At 42.5% G+C, this 22,568-nt stretch overlaps 1 protein-coding gene across 7 annotated transcripts in view; it reads right to left on the bottom strand.

Annotated features, from left to right (window-relative positions):
* LOC106604545 (LIM and calponin homology domains-containing protein 1) overlaps positions 1-22,568 on the bottom strand; it is a 157,154-nt gene that overhangs the window by 133,899 nt on the left and 687 nt on the right. The gene's annotated exons all lie outside the window — the stretch shown is intronic.

Raw genomic sequence — 22,568 nt, 5'->3', positions numbered from 1 at the left:
AAAAATAGACAGGGCTTCTCCAAAGACACAAAGAGCAATTGGATTATACAGTAAGTGTCAGTGCACTGAGTATGTGTTCTATTGCAGATAATGACACACTGTGCAGGTTACTTCAGTGTGTGTGTGTGTGTGTGTGTGTGTGTGTGTGTCTTTGTCCCACTGCAGACGGAGACACACTGCGCAGGTTCTAGTGCCTCCCTCGGCAGTCTAGAAAGAGTCCAGCTCCCATGAGCCTTAGCTCAGTAAACTAAGAGGCCATCTCAGTCTCAATGCCCCAATTAAAATCATACACGATACTGAGAGATCACTCCACCTATCTTCCCATCTGTTTGACTATCCTGTATGCATGTCTGTCTGGTATAAAGCCAACAATTGACTCATTCGTTTGGAACAATACTGTACGATGACGACCCTAAACTGTTGAATAGGAAAAGAACACAGCGATGCCTGATTCAGAAGTAGGTGTATATTTCTACTCAGCAGCTGGTACACGCCTCAACACTAACTTGAAATGTCCCTTTGTTTATGTGCCCAGAGAAGGAAGCAGCTCACTTTCCTATGATGACAGGCCTATTCTGGGAACAAACCTAACAGGACTTCTGGTGTTGAATAGGAGGAAGAAACATAGATGGGGGGGAAACTTTAGTTACATATTGGGATATTATTTTTGACAATATAATGTATCGTTTTGACAATATCGAAATATTATTGTTGTGCTATTGACTGTACCTGCATTAATTTGTTTAACACTTTTATTTCCATGACTGAACAAAACAAATTTTCTCGTGGCTCTCTCTTCTCTCTCTGCAGCAGACACATGGTGAGCAATATGTTTGGAACATCAAATAGCAATACACAGTATTGAATCGCAATACATATAAAATCGTGAGAATTGCAATACATATCGTATCGGCACTTAAGTATTGTGACGTCCCTGGCAGTTCCCAGTCCTAGAAGAACACCTCCATGGTTCAAAACAAAGTTCTGCTTGATGGAAGAGGGTGCTTTTTCTGTCATGTCTTACAGGAAACTAGAATTCCTTCCTGGCTGAAACATTTCCAAACTGTTTGCTGGGATAAGGGTATCATTTAAATCTGTGGCTCAATTTGTGATAAAACCGCAATGATTTATGACAATGTAAAACTTTACTTCAGTACAAAACAAACTATAATAACAGTAAGAAGCGGACGTCAGCAGCTAATACACTGTAACAAGGTCTCTCTACATCCCACAAAGCAATGGTACATAGCAATAGCAGCATGACCAGTAGACTTCACCTCCGTAATCCAGATTAGGATTGAGGATACAAGTGAAGTGAAGCTAGTGAGGTGAAGACGGAGCATCCCGACTCTCAACCCAAACAATAACAAACTGACTGCTGCCGCTCAGAGGGAAACACTTTTAGACAGTGTATAGCTCTGTGGCACCAGGTGTGCTAGCCACTGTAAGGATGGATAATAGAGGTCGACCGATTAATCGGAATGGCCGATTTCAAGTTTTCATAACAATCGGACATCGGTATTTTTGGACATCGATTTGTTGTTGTTTTTTTTACACCTTTATTTAACGAGGCAAGTCAGTTAAGAACACATTCTTATTTTCAATGACGGCCTAGGAATGGTGGGTTAACTGCCTTGTTCAGGTGCAGAACGACAGATTTTTACCTTGTCAGCTCGGGGATTCAATCTTGCAACCTTACGGTTAACTAGTCCAACGCTCTAACCACCTGTCTTACATTGCACTCCACGAGGAGCCTGCCTGTTACGCGAATGCAGTAAGAAGCCAAGGTAAGTTGCTAGCTAGCATTAAACTTATCTTATAATAAACAATCAATCATTATCACTAGTTAAACTAGTAATATCATCAGCCATGTGTAGTTATCTAGCGTGTCCTGCGTTGCACATAATCGATGCGGTGCGCATTCGCGAAAAAGGACTGTCGTTGCTCCAACGTGTACCCAACCATAAACATCAATGCCTTTCTTAAAATCAATTTCACACCTATACATTTTTAAACCTGCATATTTAGTTAATATTGCCTGCTAACTAGGAAAATTGTGTCACTTCTCTAGCAACAGAGTCATGGTATATGCCAAGGAACTTAAAGTTAGCTTTCTTACATGGCACATATTGCACTTTTACTTTCTTCTCCAACACTTTGTTTTTGCATTATTTAAACCAAATTGAACATGTTTCATTATTTATTTGAGGCTAAATTGATTTTATTGATGTATTATATTAAGTTAAAATAAGTGTTCATTCAGTATTGTTGTAATTGTCATTATTACAAATAAAGAAATAAATAATATATATATATATATTTAAAAAAAATAAGAAAAAAAAAAAAATTGCCCGATGTAATCGGCATCGGCTTTTTTGGTTGTCCAATAATCGGTATCGGCGTTGAAAAATCATAATCGGCCGACCTCTAATGGATATGCTAAAGTGGCATGCTGTTAAACCCGCCCTGATGGAGATTGAGTGAATGCAGTTGCAGCCCCATCTCCTCTGTGTATGTGCGTGTTTGTCGCACTGCAGATTGACATTCCCCTACTCGCCCTCCCTCCCACAGGGTCCACCTCAGGCATGGGACAGGTATGAATGTGCTCCCCAGCCTGATCACAAAGATCGACAAAAAAATGGTATAGAGGACAGGGAAGCATAGATAACCATTCAGAGAAAAGTAACACACACTCACGTGCATACAAACCACATAGAAAGAGACGCATGCACAGTGGATATCCTAGTGCATATCATACAGACAAATGCACAAGCAAAGACAAATACAAAAACAGACACACACTGGTGTTTTAACCCATCTGTCAATCCCACCTAGGACGACAGGAGTATGCTTACTAGGCCCAATTCCAATCCCCCTAGGGCTGAACTCTCCCCATAGGCACTTGTAGATCAAAGGATTGGGATTAGCAACATAACAATTAACTCCACCATACCCTCTAATTGGGGGGTTCTCCTATTGCAATTTAGGCAAAATAAGCTAAATTGTACAAATTTCCCCCAGAACTAAACAGAATGTTGCATGAGGGGAGAAAATCTGTTGATGGTCAAAAATAAAATCTCAACAGAAGTCTTCCTGCACGATTAAGAAGATCATAGTTGAAGTTTTAGTCATTAGTTTCTTACTTTCAGGGCTTTTATCTTTGTGTGAATGGTCGAGACTATGCAAGTGTGTGTGTCGAGTGCGTGTGTGCAAGTGGAGTACGTGTTACCTGACGCTGGTGAACTAATTGTTTGCTTAAACAACTTGTTATACAGTACCAGTCAAAAGTTTGGACACACCTACTCATTCCAGGGTAACCAAAAAAGTGTCAAATAAATCAAAATATATTTAATATTTGAGATTCTTCTAAGTAGCTACCCTTTGTTTTGATGACAGCTTTGCACACTCTTGCCATTCTCTCAACCAGCTTCATGAGGTATACCTGAATGTATTTCAATTAACAGGTGTGCCTTGTTAACACTTAAATAGCGGAATTAATTTTCTTTTTAATGCGATTGAGCCAATCAGTTGTGTTGTAACAAGGTAGGGTTGGTATACAGAAGATAGGGCTATCAGTACAGGTCAGTACCGGTGCATCAAAGCTGTGTTCGAGAGACTGAAAAACAGCTTCTATCTCAAGGCCGTCAGACTGTTAAATAGCCATCACTAGCACAGAGGCTGCTACCTATATACATAGACTTGAAATCACTGGCCACTTTAATAATAGAACACTAGTCATTTTGTCTACATATCTTGCATTACCCATCTCATATGTGTATACTGTATCCTATACTACTCCACTGTATCTTATTCAAAATCTATGACATTGCTCATCCATATATTTGTATATTCTTAATTCCATTCCTTTACTAGATTTGTGTGTATTGGGTATATGTTGTGTAATTGTTAGATATTACTGCACTGTCGGAGCTAGAAGCACAAGCATTTTGCAACACCTGCAATATCACCTGCTAAACATGTGTATGTGACCAGTAAAATTTGATTTGATTTTGGTAAAAGTCCAAATCCATATTATGGCAAGAACAGCTCAAACAAGCAGAGTTGAGACATGAAGGTCAGTCAATCAGGAAAATGTCGAGAACTTTTCTGCAAGTGCAGTCACAAACAAGCGCTGTGATGAAACTGGCTCTCATGAGGATCGCCACAGGAAAGGAAGACCCAGAGTTACCTCTGCTGCAGAGGAAAAGTTCATTAGAGTTACCAGCCTCAGAAATTGCAGCCCAAATAAATGCTTCAGAGTTCAAGTAACAGACACATCTCAACAGCAACTGTTCAGAGGAGACTGCATGAATCAGGCATTCATGGTTGAATTGATGCAAAGAAACCACTACTAAAGGACACCAATAAGAAGAAGAGACTTGCTTGGGCCAAAAAAACCAGAGCAATGGACATTAGACCGGTGGAAATCGGTCTTTTGGTCTGATGAGTCCAAATCTCTGATTTTTGGATCCAACCGCTGTGTTTTTGTGAGATGCAGAGTAGGTGAACGGATGATCTCCGCAAGTGTGGTTCCCACCGTGAAGCATGGAGGAGGAGGTGCGATGGAGTGGGGGTGCTTTGCTAGTGACACTGTCAGTGATTTATTTAGAATTCAAGGCACACAACCAGAATGGCTACCACATCACTTAGTGGGACTATCATTTGTTTTTCACAGGACAATGACCCAACACACCTCCAGGCTGTGTAAGGGTTATTTGACCAAGAAGCAGAGTGATGGATTGCTGCATCAGATGACCTGGCCACCCGACCTCAACCAAATTGAGATGGTTTTGGATGAGTTGCACCGCAGAGTGAAGGAAAACCAGCCAACAAGTGCTTAGCATATGTGGGAATACCTTCAAGTGTTGGAAAAGCATTTCTAGATGAAGCTGGTTGAAATAATGCCAATAGTGTGCAAAGCTGTCATCAAGGTGGCTACTTTGAAGAATCTAAAATAAAATATATTTTGATTTGTTTAACACTTTATTGGTTCCTACATGATTCCATAAGTGTTATTTCGTAGTTTGATGTCTTCACTATTAATAGCAAAAATAAAATAAAAACCCTCGAATGAGTAGGTGTCCAAACTTTTGACTGGTACTGTACATGATTTGGAAAATCTATTAGATTATTTTGAATAAATCCTACTGTATCTTCATCAATAGTATTTTTGTACTGTACTTCATTTAATTGATTAGAGCATTATTGATTGGTTGTTCCACTACTGTAACTAAGGTTTTTCACCAGAAGTGAATAAGCAGAACGTTACGTAATTTGCATAGAAAATGTATTTGTGGGCAATGGAAATGAATTAAGAAACTTTTGTTCTCCCATGAACAGCTGAAAATATCTACAGGAAGGTTGATGTTTTTTTTTTTCATTCTCACACCCACCAACACCCACTGTATGAAGGTTATCTTTAAAAACACATTATAATACTCCATTATTCAATCCATCCAAACCCAAATAGAACCCTAGCCTCTTCTCTCGATGCACTTATGGCCATCTGTGAGGTATGGATAGGTGTAGCTAAGCAACATGGCCAATAGCTCCATCTTGTCCCCTAACACTTAGTGTAAATGTTGTCATATTGCTTTTCATACACTTATCCCATCCTTTCAGATCTACAAAAGTGCCTTGGGTTTAGGGCTCGGGGTTGATTCGAGATTTAGAAATCCTTAATCTACTCACTTCCTCTTTCCTAGCAGCTAGTGGTAGGCTTACAGCATGCTTCTGGGTCTTAACTACTCACACTCATCCACCTAAAGACAACCAGACAAAAACCCCTCAACCCTCTCGGAACTCATCACTCCAGCCTATAGGAAGGGGGAAAACAATGCACTCAACATAGGAGGACATCATGGAATGTAGTAGTGACAGTTATTCCCACTGTTTGGTCTCTTTGTTCTCTGTCTGTTTCTTACTTTCCCTACCAGGCAGAGACAGAGTGCTCTCACTAAGTCTGGTCCCCCTCTGCCACTTGCAGATTATACAGTGTCTTCTTCCACTACACTTCATTAGTATAGCATGCCATGCATCTGTAAGAACAAATGTCAAATGTACAGTCGTGGCCAAAAGTTGAGAATGACACAAATATTAATTTTCACAAAGTCTGTGCCTCAGTTTGTATGATGGCAACTTGCATATACTCCAGAATGTTATGAAGAGTGATCAGATGAATTGCAATTAATTGCAAAGTCCCTCTTTGCCATGCAAATGAACTGAATCCCCCCAAAAACATTTCCACTGCATTTCAGCCCTGCCACAAAAGGACCAGCTGACATGTCAGTGATTCTCTCGCTAACACAGGTGTGAGTGTTGATGAGGACAAGGCTGGATATCACTGTCATGCTGATTGAGTTCGAATAACAGACTGGAAGCTTCAAAAGGATGGTGGTGCTTGGAATCATTGTTCTTCCTCTGTCAACCATGGTTACCTGCAAGGAAACACGTGCTGTCATAATTGCTTTGCACAGAAAGGGCTTCACAGGCAAGGATATTGCTGCCAGTAAGATTGCACCAAATCAACCATTTATTGGATCATCAAGAACTTCAAGGAGAGCGGTTCAATTGTTGTGAAGAAGGCTTCAGGGTGCCCAAGAAAGTCCAGCAAGCGCCAGGAGTCTCCTAAAGTTGATTCAGCTGCGGGATCGGGGCACCACCAGTACAGAACTTGCTCAGGAATGGCAGCAGGCAGGTGTGAGTGCATCTGCATGCACAGTGAGGCAAAGACCTTTGGAGGATGGCCTGGTGTCAAGAAGGGCAGCAAAGAAGCCACTTCTCTCCAGGAAAAACATCAGGGACAGACTGATATTCTGCAAAAGGTACAGGGATTGGACTGCTGAGGACTGGGGTAAAGTAATTTTCTCTGATTAATCCCCTTTCCAATTGTTATCCAGAAAAAAAGCTGCTTGTCCGGAGAAGACAAGGTGAGCACTACCATCAGTCCTGTGTCATGCCAACAGTAAACCATCATGAGACCATTCATGTGTGGGGATGCTTCTCAGCCAAGGGAGTGGGCTCATTCACAACTTTGCCTAAGAACACAGCCATGAATAAAGAATGGTACCAGCACAGCCTCCGAGAGCAACTTCTCCCAACCATCCAGGAACAGCTTGGTGACGAACAATGCCTTTTCCAGCATGATGTAGCACCTTGCCATAAGGCAAAAGTGATAACTAAGTGGCTCGGGGAACAAAATATTGATATTTTTGGTCCATGGCCAGGAAACTCCCCAGACCTTAATCCCATTGAGAACCTGTGGTCAATCCTCAAGAGGCAGGTGGACAAACAAAAACCCACAAATTCTGACAAACTCCAAGCATTGATAATGCAAGAACGGGCTGCCATCAGACAGGATGTGGCTCAGAAGTTAATTGACAGCATGCCAGGGCGGATTGCAGAGGTCTTGAAAAAGAAGGGTCAACACTGCAAATATTGACTCTGCATCAACTTCATGTAATTGTCAATAAAAGCCTTTGACACTTATGAAATGCTTGTAATTATACTTCAGTATTCCATAGTAACATTTGACAAAAATATCTAAAGACACTGAAGCAGCAAACTTTGTGGAAATTAATATTTGTGTCATTCTCAAAACTTTTGGCCACGACTGTATGCAGATAGATGATAAGGGATGGGCATGGTTGTTGCTCTGCACTTTTCATTCATTTAAAACCATGGTCCACATTAAGAAGACCATTGGGGGAACCTTTTCCCTCCATTGTTTTAAGAATCATCTCCACGTTCATCGACCAACAGTGAACCCAAGCACGGAACAAATAAAGTGTAATTCCTCAGATTTCCTGATAAATTATTAAATGGTGTATGAATGGAGCCGCGTGGTGACTTATTTTCAGAAATCAGAGTTTAATTAAGTTAGTAAATCAAATTTTCATTATCAACACATAGCCCATCATAACAACCCCACTGTATCAACGCTCTCAGAATATTTGCCTACTACAAACAGTGATATCTTCTGAATGGTATCACCCAATGACAAGTGGATGATATCAGGGCTCCCGAGTGGCGCAGCGGTCTAAGGCACTGCATCTCAGTGCAAGAGGCGTCACTACAGTCCCTGGTTTGAAACCAGGCTGTATCACATCCGGCTGTGTTTGGGAGTCTATTGGGCCAGCACACAATTGGCCCAGCGTCGTCCAGGTTTGTACGGTGTAGGCCGTCATTGTAAATAAGAATTTGTTCTTAACCGACTTGCCCACTTAAATAAAGGTTAAATAAAAATAATAAAAAATATCACATTCCATTTCAGCCTGTCATAATAGAATACACTCACAGTATTGTTGAAGAAGGTAACGCAACATGCCCATGCTGAGTGAGAGAAGGGATAAGAGAAATGTCAAAATAAAGCACTGAGCAAGAAAAAAGTATGGTTATTCAAGAGGGAAGAAATATCCAACCATTTCCAACCAGCATACCTGAACCCTCTCTAATTTGTTTGATGTGTGCTTGTAACATTGTGTGATTCAATTCATGTCAATAGAATTCAATATTGATGTTTGTCTAAAGTCAATTGAAATATGTTGATAAGAAATATCTAATCATATCAGCATTTCACATTTCATTCCCTTATCTACTTTGTGGAAAGTAAGGCGTTTTCATTTGAGCAACCTTGAGATGAGTTATTTCATTCCACCATTTAGTGGGAGGTGTCAAATGGTTGACCAACATAGTCATTGGCTAGGAAAAACCCTGTGACTATAGTTAATCAGCACAACAACCGTTTATACCCTCATCAAAGAGCTGTCTGTCTGGAACTCAGAGTAGACTTAACACTATCATTGCCAGTGGCTCCTGACCAATTCTGCTAATTTGTGTGCTTTTTTTTTACACTGATCTGAATTTTTTATTTTACATAATGTCTCTGCCATAATTTCCTACGACCAGAAACAGCTTCTGGACATCACAATAGCGATCAGTAACCTTGTTCACACACACCCACACATTAGATGTCGACCGATTATGATTTTTCACCGCCGATACCGATCATTGGAGGACCCAGAAAAGCCGATACCGATTAATCGGACGTTTTTTTTAATTTATTTGTAATAATGACAATTACAACAATACTGAATGAACACTTATTTTAACTTAATATAATACATAAATACTATCAATTTAGCCTCAAATAAATAATGAAACATGTTCAATTTGGTTTAAATAATGCAAAAACAAAGTGTTGGAGAAGAAAGTAAAAGTGCAATATGTGCCATGTAAGAAAGCTAACGTTTAAGTTCCTTGCTCAGAACATGAAAACATATGAAAGCTGGTGGTTCCTTTTAACATGAGTCTTCAATATTCCCAGGTAAGAACTTTTAGGTTGTAGTTATTATAGGACTCTCTCGATACGATTGGTATTTCATATAGCTTTGACTATTGGATGTTCTTATATGCACTTTAGTATTGCCAGTGTAACAGTATAGCTTCCGTCCCTCTCCTCGCTCCTACCTGGGCTCAAACCAGGAACACATCGACAACAGCCACCCTCGAAGCAGCGTTAATCATGCAGAGCAAGGGGAACAACTTCTCCAAGTCTCAGAGCAAGTGACGTTTGAAACGCTATTAGCGCGCACCCGGCTAACTAGCTAGCCATTTCACATTGGTTACACCAGCCTAATCTTGGGAGTTGATAGGCTTGAAGTCATAAACAGCGCAATGTTTGAAGAATTGCGAAGGGCTGCTGGCAAAACGCACGAAAGTGCTGTTTGAATGAATGCTTACGAGCCTGCTGGTGCCTACCACTGCTCAGTCAGACTGCTCTATCAAATATCAAATCATAGACTTAATTATAATATAATAAACACACAGAAATACGAGCCTTAGGTCATTAATATGGTTGAATCCAGAAACTATCATCTCGAAAACAAAACGTTTATTTTTCAGTGAAATACGGAACCGTTCCGTATTTTATCTAACGGGTGGCATCCCTAAGTCTAAATATTCCTGTTACATTGCACAACCTTCAATGGTATGTCATAATTACGTACAATTCTGGCAAATTAGTTCGCAACGAGCCAGGCGGCCCAAACTGTTGCATTAACCCTGACTGTGCGTGCAATGAACGCAAGAGAACTGACACAATTTCACCTGGGTAATATTGCCTGCTAACCTGGATTTCTTTTAGCTAAATATGCAGGTTTAAAAATGTATAGTACTGTGTATTGATTTTAAGAAAGGCATTGATGTTTATGGTTAGGTACAGTCGTGCAACGATTGTGCTTTTTTTTGCAAATGCGCTTTTGTTAAATCATCCCCCGTTTGGCGAAGTTGGCTGTCTTTGTTAGGAAGAAAAAGTCTTCACACAGTTCGCAAAAAGCCAGGCAGCCCAAACTGCTGCATATACCCTGACTCTGTTGCAGAGGTGACATTTTCCCTAGTTAAAAGAAATTCATGTTAGCAGGCAATATTAACTAAATATGCAGGTTTAAAAATATATACTTGTGCATTGATTTTAAGAAAGACATTGATGTTTATGGTTAGGTACACGTTGGTGCAACGACAGTCCTTTTTCGCGAATGCGCACCGCATCGAATTATATGCAACGCAGGACAGGCTAGATAAACTAGTAATATCATCAACCATGTGTAGTTAACTAGTGATTATGATTGATTGATTGTTTTTTTAGAAGATAAGTTTAATGCTAGCTAGCAACTAACCTTGGCTTCTTAGTGCATTCACGTAACAGGCAGGCTCCTCGTAGAGTGCAACGTAAAGCAGGTGGTTAGAGCGTTGGACTAGTTAACGTAAGGTTGCAAGATTGAATCCCCAAGCTGACAAGGTAAAAATCTGTTTTTCTGCCCCTGAACAAGGCAGTTAACCCACCGTTCCTAGGCCGTCATTGAAAATAAGAATGTGTTCTTAACTGACTTGCCTCATTAAAAATTATTTAAAAATTAAAATATTTTTTTTTACATTTATAAAGAAAAGAAAAGAAAAAAAAGAAAATTCGGCAAATCGGTGGCCAAAAATACCGATTACCGATTGTTATGGAAACCTGAAATCGGCCCTAATTAAATCGGCCATTCCGATTAATCGGTCGACCTCTACCACACCTACAAGGCCCTCCCTCACCCTCCCTTTGGCACATCAGATCATAACTCTATCCTTCTGCTTGCAAGCAAAAACTCAAACCGAAAGTACCAGTGATGCACTCAATACTGAAGTGGTCCAATGAAGCCTGATGCTAAGCTATAGGTTATGTTCCCAGGATTCATCCAATTACATTGAGGAGTTTACCACATCAGTCACTGGCTTCATTAATAAGTGCCTCGACAACGTCGTCCCCACAAAGACTGTACGTACATACCCCAACCAGAACCCATGGATTACAGGCAACATCCGCACTGAGATAAAGAGCTGCCGCTTTCAAGAAGCAGGACACTAATCCGGACTCTTACAAGAAATAACCTCCGACGAGGTTATTTATAGGCCATCAAACAGACAAGGTGTCAATGCAGGACTAAGATCGAATCTAAGTACGCCGGCTTTGACGTTAAAGAGAGTGGCAGGGTTTGCAAACTATCATGGATTACAAAGGGAATCCCAGCCATGAGCTGCCCAGCGACGCGAGCCTACCAGACGAGCTAAATGCCTTCTAAGTCCGCTTTGAGGCAAGCAACCCTGAACCATGCATGAGAGCACCAGCTGTTCCGGCCGAGTTTGTGATCTTGCTCTCTGTAGCCGATGTGAGTAAGACTTTTAAAAACAGGTTAACATTCGCAAGGCCGCAGAGCCTGACGGAATACCAGGACACGTATTCAGAGCATGCGCTAACCAGCTGGCAAGTGTCTTCACTGACATTTTCAACCAATCCCTAACCGGTTTGTAATTCCAACTTGTTTCAAGCAGACCACCATAGTCCCCATGCCCAAGAACCCCTAAATGACTATTGAACTGCCTGAATGACTATAGCCCCGTAGCATTCACATTTATAGCCATTAAATGCTTTGAAAGATTGGGATGATGGTGTTGATGTGAGCCATGACCAGAAACCCTGGACCCACTCCAATTTGCACACCGCCCCAACAGATCCACAGATGACACAATCTATATTGCACTCCACACTGCCCTCACCCACCTGGACAAAAGGAATACTTATGTAAAAATGCTGTTCATTGACTACTGCTCAGCATTTAACACCATAGTCCCCTCCAAGCTCATCACCAAGCTCAGGATCTTGGGTCTGAACACCTCCCTCTGCAACTGGATCCTAGACTTCCTGACGGGCCATGGTGAGGGTACGTGGTGAGGGTAGTCAACAACACATCCGTCGCGCTGATCATCAACACTGGGGCCCCTCAGGGTTGTGTGCTTTGTCCCCTCATGCACTCCCTGTTCACCCATGACTGCGTGTCCGTAAACGACTCCAACACCATCATCAAGTTTGCTGACCACACATCGGTGGTAGGTCTGATTACCGACGGCGATGAGGCAGCCTATATGGAGCTCAGAGGCCTGGCTGTGTGGTGCCAGGACAACAACCTCTCCCTCAACATCAGCAAGAGAAAGGAGCTGATCGTGGACTACAGGAAATGGAGGGACAAGCACGACCCCATCCATGGGGCTGTAGTGGAGCGGGTCGAGAGTTCCTCGGTGTCCACATCACTAAAGAATTAACATGGTCCACACACACCCACAGTTGTAAAGAGGGCCCCTCAGAAAACTGAAAATATTTGGCATAGGCCCTCAGATCCTCAAAAGGTTCTACAGCGCACCATTGAGAGCCTCTTTACTGGCTGCATCACTGCTTAGTACGGAAACTGCAAAGCACTCGACCGCAAGGTGCTTCAGACGGTGGTGAGTACAGCCCAGTACATCACTGGGGCCGAGCTCCCTGCCATCCAGGACTTCTATACCAAGCAGTGTCAGAGAAAGCGAATGAAATGGCTACCCAGACTGTGGGTAGTGTGGGGAGTGTGTCAGTATTGACCCTTTTTAAACTAACTCTCTTGCACTGACTATGCACACACACTGGTCTCAACTGACACACACACACACACAGTGGGGGAAAAAAGTATTTGATCCCCTGCTGATTTTGTACGTTTGCCCACTGATAAAGAAAGAATCAGTACAATTTTAATGATAGGTTTATTTGAACAGTGAGAGACAGGATAACAACAAAAATATCCAGAAAAACACATGTCAAAAATGTTATAAATTTATTTGCATTTTAATGAGGGAAATAAGTATTTGACCCCCTCTCAATCAGAAAGATTTCTGGCTCCCAGGTGTCTTTGATACAGGTAACGAGCTGAGATTAGGAGCACACTCTTAAAGGGTGTGCTCCTAACCTCAGTTTGTTACCTGTATAAAAGACACCTGTCCACAGAAGCAATCAATCAATCAGATTCCAAACTCTCCACCATGGCCAAGACCAAAGAGCTCTCCAAGGATGTCAGGGACAAGATTGTAGACCTACACAAGGCTGGAATGGGCTACAAGACCATCGCCAAGCAGCTTGGTGAGAAGGTGACAACAGTTGGTCAGATTATTCGCAAATGGAAGAAACACAAAAGAACTGTCAATATCCCTCGGCCTGGGGCTCCATGCAAGATCTCACCTCGTGGGGTTGCAATGATCATGAGAACGGTGAGGAATCAGCCCAGAACTACATGGGAGGATCTTGTCAATGATCTCAAGGCAGCTGGGACCATAGTCACCAAGAAAACAATTGGTAACACACTACGCCGTGAAGGACTGAAATCCTGCAGCGCCCGCAAGGTCCCCCTGCTCAAGAAAGCACATATACATGCCCGTCTGAAGTTTGCCAATGAACATCTGAATGATTCAGAGGACAACTGGTGAAAGTGTTATGGTCAGATGAGAGCAAAATGGAGCTCTTTGGCATCAACTCAACTCGCCCTGTTTGGAGGAGGAGGAATGCTGCCTCTGACCCCAAGAACACCATCCCCACCGTCAAACATGGAGGTGGAAACATTATGCTTTGGGGGTGTTTTTCTGCTAAGGGGACAGGACAACTTCACCGCATCAAAGGGACGATGGACGGGGCCATGTACCGTCAACTCCTGGGTGAGAACCTCCTTCCCTCAGCCAGGGCATTGAAAATGGGTATTCCAGCATGACAATGACCCAAAACACACAGCCAAGGCAACAAAGGAGTGGCTCAAGAAGAAGCACATTAAGGTCCTGGAGTGGCCTAGCCAGTCTCCAGACCTTAATCCCATAGAAAATCTGTGGAGGGAGCTCTGCAAAGAGGAGTGGGACAAAATCCCTCCTGAGATGTGTGCAAACCTGGTGGCCAACTACAAGAAACATCTGACCTCTGTGATTGCCAACAAGGGTTTTGCCACCAAGTAGTAAGTCATGTTTTGCAGAGGGGTCAAATACTTATTTCCCTCATTAAAATGCAAATAATTTTATAACATTTTTTACATGCATTTTTCTGGATTTTTTGTTGTTATTCTGTCTCTCACTGTTCAAATAAACCTACCATTAAAATTATAGACTGATCATTTCTTTGTAAGTGGGCAAACGTACAAAATCAGCAAGGGATCAAATACTTTTTTCCCCCCACTGTATACTGAAGCCACACACGCACACATACATACACACGCTGCTGCTACTGCTCCCCATACGCTGCTGCTACAGCTCAGTCTATTATCTATCCTGTTGCCTAGTCACTTTACCCCTACCTATATGTACATAGCTACCTCAATTACATCGTACCCCTGCACATCATCTCAGTACTGGTACTCCCTGCATATAGCCATGTTATGTTCTACTTCCTGTATATAGCCATGTTATGTTCTACTCCCTGTATATAGCCATGTTATTTTTACTCTTTATTATTATTTGTTAATCACTGTGAATTTATTCCTCGTGCCACTATTTTTATTATCTTTAACTCTGCATTGTTGGAAAATGACCCGTAAGTAAGCATTTCGCTGTTAGTCTATGACTGTTGTTTACGAAGCATGTGACAAATAAAATGTTATTTGATTTAGTTTAGAACAGGGGTTTCCAAACATTTATAGCATGAGAGCTACTTACAAAAAAAATTAAAAAAAATACGTGGTGAGGTACTCATGTTTTTCTAACTTTCAAATAGGCTAAATCTTCTCTTCTCCTCTCCCCTGCAACTCTTCCCCAGGTCCTTAATGTAAAAGAGAAAGTACTGCACTAGGTTTTGTTAACATACCTGGTAAAATAATGGTTAATAAACAACTACGGGAGGCCCTATAAAATCTGTGATTTTTTCCCCCCAAATTATGTTTTATATTTTCCCAAATTATGTTCTGTTACATTATTTTGGCTACAGATTTATTTAGTTTTTCACTCTTAAAATTATGATTGTTCATATAGAAACAACATTGGATGTTCTGAGTCCATACAATGTTGAAATCACAGAAGAAATCTTATTTTAGGTCTGGGTGAAAACAAAGGAAATGTTTTTTTTTAATTTAATTCCCCCCTTTAACTTTTTAAAAATGATTTAACTTATTTTACACTGTACAACATAAATATAAACATTTACTTGAATTGCGCATCTAACAATTGAGGAATGTGCTTCTAATGTGCCAGTCTAGCAATGGTTCTGTACTGCTGCTGCTCATTTCATGGCAAAGTTCGCAAATAACATAATAGATACAAATGATGTACTTACTCATGATAAACTTCTGCCAGGTAAGGCAAGTTTGGCGCAGACAAGAGGGCTGCCTCGCTTCTAGTTCTTCGGAAACTTTGCAGTATATTAGTTTATGTATTATTTCTTACATTGTTAGCCCAGAAAATGTTGTGTTATTATATACAGCCGGAAAGAACTATTGGACATCAGAGCGGTGGTGACTCACCAGCACTACCAGCGTTATGACCAGGAATACGACTTTCACAAAGCAGATCCTTTCTTCGCACCACCCAGGGCAATTGAACTGATTCAAGAGTCCGACCCAAAACAAGGAGAGGTACATGGTACCTGAACTATTCTTTCCAGAGAGACATCAGGGATTGTAATATACTCTGTTTCACGGAAACATGGCTCTCTCGGGATATACTGTCGGAGTCTGTCCCGCCACCTGGATTCTCAGTTCATCGTGCCGACAGGAATAAACATCTCTCCAGGAAGAAGAAGGGTGGGGGTGTATGTTTCATGATTAATGACTAATGGTGTAAATTGTGATAACATACAGCAACTCAAGTCCTTTTGTTCACCCGACCTAGAATACCTCACAATAAAATGCAGACCGTATTATCTCCTAAGGTCATTTTCTTCGGTTATTGTCACAGCTGTGTATATCCCCCCTCAAGCCGATACCATGACGGCCCTCAAGGAACTTCACTGAACTTTATGCAAACTGGGAGCCATATATCCTGAGGCTGCATTCATTGTAGCTGGGGATTTTAATAAAGCAAATTTGAGGAAAAGGCTGCCTAAATTCTGTCAGCATATCGACTGTAGTACTCGTGCTGCTAAAACACTCGACCACTGTTACTCCAACTTCCGAGATGCATACAAGGCCCTCCCACGCCCTCCTTTCGGGAAATCTGACTATGACCCCCATTTTGATCCTCCCTTCCTATAGGCAGAAACTCAAACAGGAAGTACCTGTGCTAAAGACTATTCAACGCTGGTCTGACCAATCGGAATCCACACTTTAAGACTGTTTTGATCACGAGGTCTGGGATATGTTCCGGGCAGCTTCCGAGAATAATATTGACGAATACCCTGAGACGGTTACTGACTTTATTCGAAAGTGTATAGGAGATGTTGTACCCACTGTGACTTTTAAAACCTTCCCTAGCCAGAAACCGTGGCTAGATGGCAGCATTCGCGCAAAACTGAAAGCGCGAACCACCGCATTTAACCATGGCAAGGTGACTTGGAATATGGCAGAATATAAATAGTGTAGTCATTCCCTCTGCAAGTCAATCAAACAGGCAAAACGTCAGTATAGAGACAAAGTGGAGTCGCAATTCAACAGCTCAGACACGAGATGTATGTGGGGGGGGGGGTCTACACACAGACTACAAAAGGATAACCAGCCACGTCGCCTGGACAAGCAAAACATGTTCTTCGCCCGCTTTGAGGATAACACAGTGCCACTGACGCGGCCCGCTAAAAAAGGACTGTGGGCTCTCCTTCTCCGTGGCCGACGTGAGAAAGACATTTAAACATGTTAACCCTCGCAAGTCTGCTGGCCCAGACGGCATTCCTAGCTACGTCCTCAGAACATGCGCAGACCAGCTGGCTGGTGTGTTTACGGACATATTCAATCTCTCCCTATCCCAGTCTGCTGTCCCCACATGCTTCAAGATGGCCACCGTTGTTCTTGTACCCATGAATGAAAAGTTAACTATATGACTATCGCCACGTAGCACTCACTTATGTCATCATGCTTTGAGAGACTAGTGAAGGATCATATCACCTCCACCTCACCGGTCACCCTAGACCCACTTCAATTTGCTTACCGCCCCAATAGGTCCACAGACGATGCAATCGCCATCACACTGCCCTATCCCATCTGGACAAGAGGAATACCTATGTAAGAATGCTGTTCATTGACTATACCTCAGCATTCAACACCATAGTACCCTCCAAGCTCATCATTAAGCTTGAGGCTACAGGTCTGAACCCCGCCCTGTGCAATTGGGTCCTGGACTTCCTGAATGGCTGCCCCCAGGTGGTGAAGGTAAGAAACAACACCTCCACTTCGCTGATCCTAAACACTGGGGCCCCACAAGGGTGCATGCTCAGCCCCCTCCTGTACTCCCTGTTCACCCATGACTGCGTGGCCAAGCACACCTCCAACTCAATCATCAAGTTTGCAGACGACACAACAGTAGAAGGCTTGATTACCAATGATGAGACAGCCTACAGGGAGGAGGTGAGGGATCTGGGAGTGTGGTGCCAGGAAAATAACCTCTCACTCAATGTCAACAAAACAAAGGAGATGATCGTGGACTTCAGGAAACAGAGGTAGCATCCCCCTATCCACATCGATGGGACAGCAGTGGAGAAGGTGGAAAGTTTTAAGTTCTTCGGCGTACACATCCCTGAAATGGCCCACCCACACAGACAGTGTGGTGAAGAAGGCGCAACAGCGCCTCTTCAACCTTAGGAGGCTGAAGAAATTTGGCTTGTCACATAAAACCCTCACAAACTTTTACAGATGCACAATTGAGAGCATCTTGTCAGGCTGTATCACCACTTGGTATGGCAACTGCACCTTCCACAACCGCAGGGCTCTCCAGAGGGTGGTGCGGTCTGCACAACGCATCACCGGAGGACAACTACCTGCCATCCAGGACACCTACAGCACCCAATGTCACAGGAAGTCCAAAAAGATCATCAAGGACAACAACCACCTGAGCCACTGCCTGTTCACCCTGCTATCATCCAGAAGGCGGGGTCAGTACAGGTGCATCAAAGCTGGGACCGAGAGACTGAAAAACAACTTCTATCTCAAGGCCATCAGATTATTAAATAGCCATCACTAGCACAGAGAGGCTGCTACCTATATACACAGACTTGAAATCATTGGCCACTTTAATAAATGGAACACTAGTCACTTTAATAATGCCACTTTAATAATGTTTACATATCTTTTATTACTCATCTCATATGTATATACTGTATTCTATACTATTCTACTGTATCTTAGTCTACTCCACTCTGACATTGCTCGTCCATATATTTATATATTCTTAATTCCATTCCTTTACTTAGATTTGGTATATGTTGTGAACTTGTTAGATATTACTGCACTGTCGGAACTAGAAGCACAAGCATTTCGCTACCCACAATAACATCTGCTAAACACGTGTATGTGACCAATAAAATTTCATTTGATTTGCAGTTAACATTTAATTGAGAAGGTTTTGGGGAAAGTATTTCTGTCAACCCACAAGAAGGTTATCACAACTGGCTACACACTGAGTGATCGACAAACATGCGCACCACACATACAGACAGGAACAATATTGCTGGAAATGAATTGGCAGATAGTGTTAGGTTTGGCTTTTTAAGCCAATAGTGGCTAACCAGGGGTGGGATAATGTCAATGCTGTGTTGATTAGATAGTAGCTGGTAGCTTGAGGTGTCTGATAATTGTGAGATTTGTTAATGACAGTTTGTGGTGGAACACGTGAAAACTGCATGTACAGTGCCTTCGGGAAGTATTCAGACCCCTTGACTTTTTCCACATTTTGTTACGTTACAGCCTTATTATAAAATGTATTAAACAAAACATTTTTCTCAGCAATCTACCTTAGTTACATAAGAATTCAGAACCTTTGCTAGCTCGAAATTGAGTTCAGGTGCATCCTGTTTCTATTGATCATCCTTGAGATGTTTCTACAACTTGGAGTCCGCCTGTGGTAAATTAAATTGATTGGACATGATTTGGAAAAGCACACACCTGTCTATATACAGTCCCACAGTTGACAGTGCATTTCAGAGCAAAAATCAAGCCATGAGGTTGAAAGGAATTGTCTGTAGCGCTCCGGGACAGGATTGTGTCGAAGCACAGATGTGGGGAAGTGTACATAAAAATTCTGCAGCATTGAAGGTCCCCAATTGGGGGAGAAGGGCCTTGGTCTGGGAGGTAACCAAGAACCCGATGGTCACTATGACAGAGCTCCTCTGTGGAGATGGTTGTCCTTCTGGAAGGTTCGCCCATCTCTACAGCACTCCACCAATCAGGGCTTTATGGTAGTGGCCAGACAGAAGCCACTCCTCAGTAAAAGGCACATGACAGCCTGCTTGGAGTTTGCCAAAAGACACCTAAAGACTCTCAGACCATAAGAAACAAGATTCTCTGGTCTGATGAAACAAAGATTAAATTCTTTGGCCTGAATGCCAAGCGTCACGTTGGGAGGAAACCTGGCACCATCCCTACGGTGAAGCATGGTGGTGGCAGCATCATGTATCGAGGAAAAGAGGAACGGAGCAAAGTACAGAAAGATCCTTGATGAAAACCTGCTCCAGAGCGAAGGTTCATTTTCCAACTGGACAACAACCCTAAGCACACAGCCAAGACAACGCAGGAGTGGTTTCGGGACAAGTCTCTGAATGTCATTGAGTGGCCCAGCCAGATCCCGGACTTGAACCCGATCGAACATCTCTGGAGACACCTAAAAATAGCTGTGCAGCAAAGCTCTCCATCCAACCTGACAGAGCTTGAGAGGATCTGGGTTGGCGCCCCCCTTGGGTTGTGCCGTGGCGGAGATCTTTGTGGGCTATACTCGGCCTTGTCTCGGGATGGTAAGTTGGTAGTTGGAGATATCCCTCCAGTGGTGTGGGGGCTGTGCTTTGGCAAAGTGGGTGGGGTTATATCCTACCTGTTTGGCCCTGTCCGGGGGTTTCATCGGATGGGGCCACAGTGTCTCCTGACCCCTCCTGTCTCAGCCTCCAGTATTTATGCTGCAGTAGTTTATGTGTCGGGGGGCTAGGGTCAGTCTGTCACATCTGGAGTATTTCTTTTGTTTTTTCCGGTATCCTGTGTGAATTTAAATATGCTCTCTCTAATTCTCTCTTTCTCTCGGAGGACCTGTGCCCTAGGACCATGCCTCAGGACTACCTGGGTTGATGACTCCTTGCTGTCCCCAGTCCACCTGGCCGTGCTGCTGCTCCGGTTCCAACTGTTCTGCCTGCGGCTATGGGACCCTGACCTGTTCACCGGACGTGCTACCTGTCCCAGACCTGCTGAAACACTGACCTGTTCACCGGACGTGCTACCTGTCCCAGACCTGCTGTTTTCAACTCTCTAGAGACAGCAGGAGCGGTAGAGATACTCTCAAAGATCGGCTATGAAAAAGCCAACTGACACTTACTCTTGTGTTACTGACTTGTTGCACCCTCGACAACTACTATGATTATTATTATTTGACCATGCTGGTAATTTATGAACATTTGAACATCTTGGCCATGTGCTGTTATAATCTCCACTCGGCACAGCCAGAAAAGGACTGGCCACCTCTCATAGCCTGGTTCCTCTCTAGGTCTCTTCCTAGGTTCTGGCCTTTCTAGGGAGTTTTTCCTAGCCACCGTGCTTCTACACCTGCATTGCTTGCTGTTTGGGGTTTTAGGCTGGGTTTCTGTACAGCACTTTGAGATATCAGCTGATGTAAGCTATATAAATAAATTTGATTTGATCTGCAGAGAAGAATGGGAGAATCTCCCCAAATACAGGTGTGCCAAGCTTGTAGTGTCATACCCAAGAAGACTAGAGGCTGTAATCGCTGCCAAATGTGCTTCAACAAAGTACTGAGGAAAAGGTCTGAATACTAATGTAAATATTATATTTCTGGGGGAGTTTTTTATCCCTTTGACAAAATTTCGAAAAACCTGTTTTTGGTTTTTCATTATTGGGTATTGCGTGTAGATTGATAGGGGAAAAAAATCTATTCAATCAATTTTAGAATAAGGTTGTAATGTAACAAAATGTGGGAAAAGTCAAGGGTTCTTTCGAAATGCACTGTACTTTCAGAATTGTTTGCCGAGCTACTCATAGGTGGTCTGTAAGCTACTGGTAGCTCGCGATCGACCTGTTGGAGACACCTTGTTTATAACTATAAGCTTGTTCATTAGCATATACGTTTAGATCAAGTTTAGAAATCTGCAATAAACAGTTAATACATTGGTTGGTATTGCGTTCCATCAAGTATACTGTAATGTACAGTGTTACTGTCAGAGCAATCCAAGGCCAAACACTCAGAAACGGCTAAGAAATATACTCATGGCTGAGAAATTAAGCCTAGAAATGAAACCTTCTTAATTTACCTGATAATAGTGGGCTTGGCTCTTGTTTGTTTCCTTCAAAACCAGTGATCTTTATCAACTCTCAATGCCTCCAAGGGGATCCAGTGACAGACACCAGGTGTATGTGGGTAAGGTAAGCAGTCCCCTTGAGAGGACAGAGAACGACCTGTCCAACTGTTGTTTATGCCCTCCTCTTATTCAACTGTGTGGCTCATTCTCAGTCAAAGGAGACAGGGCCAGTAATGGCTGCTTTACACTAGGTTGACTACCCATACATAACAAATGTGATAAGTGTCTGCTAAATGGCATATATTATTATATTAACATGCTACAACAATAATGGTGTAAGCTCAAAACAATACATATGGTGATAAAGTACACAAACTTCTGATAAAGTACATGTCTGTGGGGGTTAAAGGCTGAAAGGGTGAAATGGATAACAGGCTTTAAATATTATCATCTACAGTTTTTAAAATAAGTGTCAAGAATAGAAACTAATGCCTCAAAGTTATTTCACGTAGGCCTAGTTTACCAAGCTTAGTTCACATCACAACAACCTAAAACAATGTGTTGAATAGAACAATGTAACAGCTAATCACAGTCTAACAAAGCCAAGTGCAACGCGGCCAGTGAATGCCGTGATTTCAATTCTCACAGAACAAAAACCCGTTTGTGCAATTATTGTCCGACAAGCTCGCAATGAGGCAAAAAAAAGATCCATTCCAGATGATGCATTCTTTGTTTTCAACCAAACGCGCACCCAGCTCCACAGCAGAGGCTACTGTTCGTAGGGCAATAGGGATGACGAATTTGCGTCATTTATTCAACAGGT

This window comes from Salmo salar, chromosome 05, assembly GCF_965601325.2.
Source record: "Salmo salar chromosome 05, fSalSal1, whole genome shotgun sequence".
Lineage (NCBI taxonomy): Eukaryota > Metazoa > Chordata > Actinopteri > Salmoniformes > Salmonidae > Salmo > Salmo salar.
This window is presented reverse-complemented; position numbering and strand designations above follow the sequence as displayed.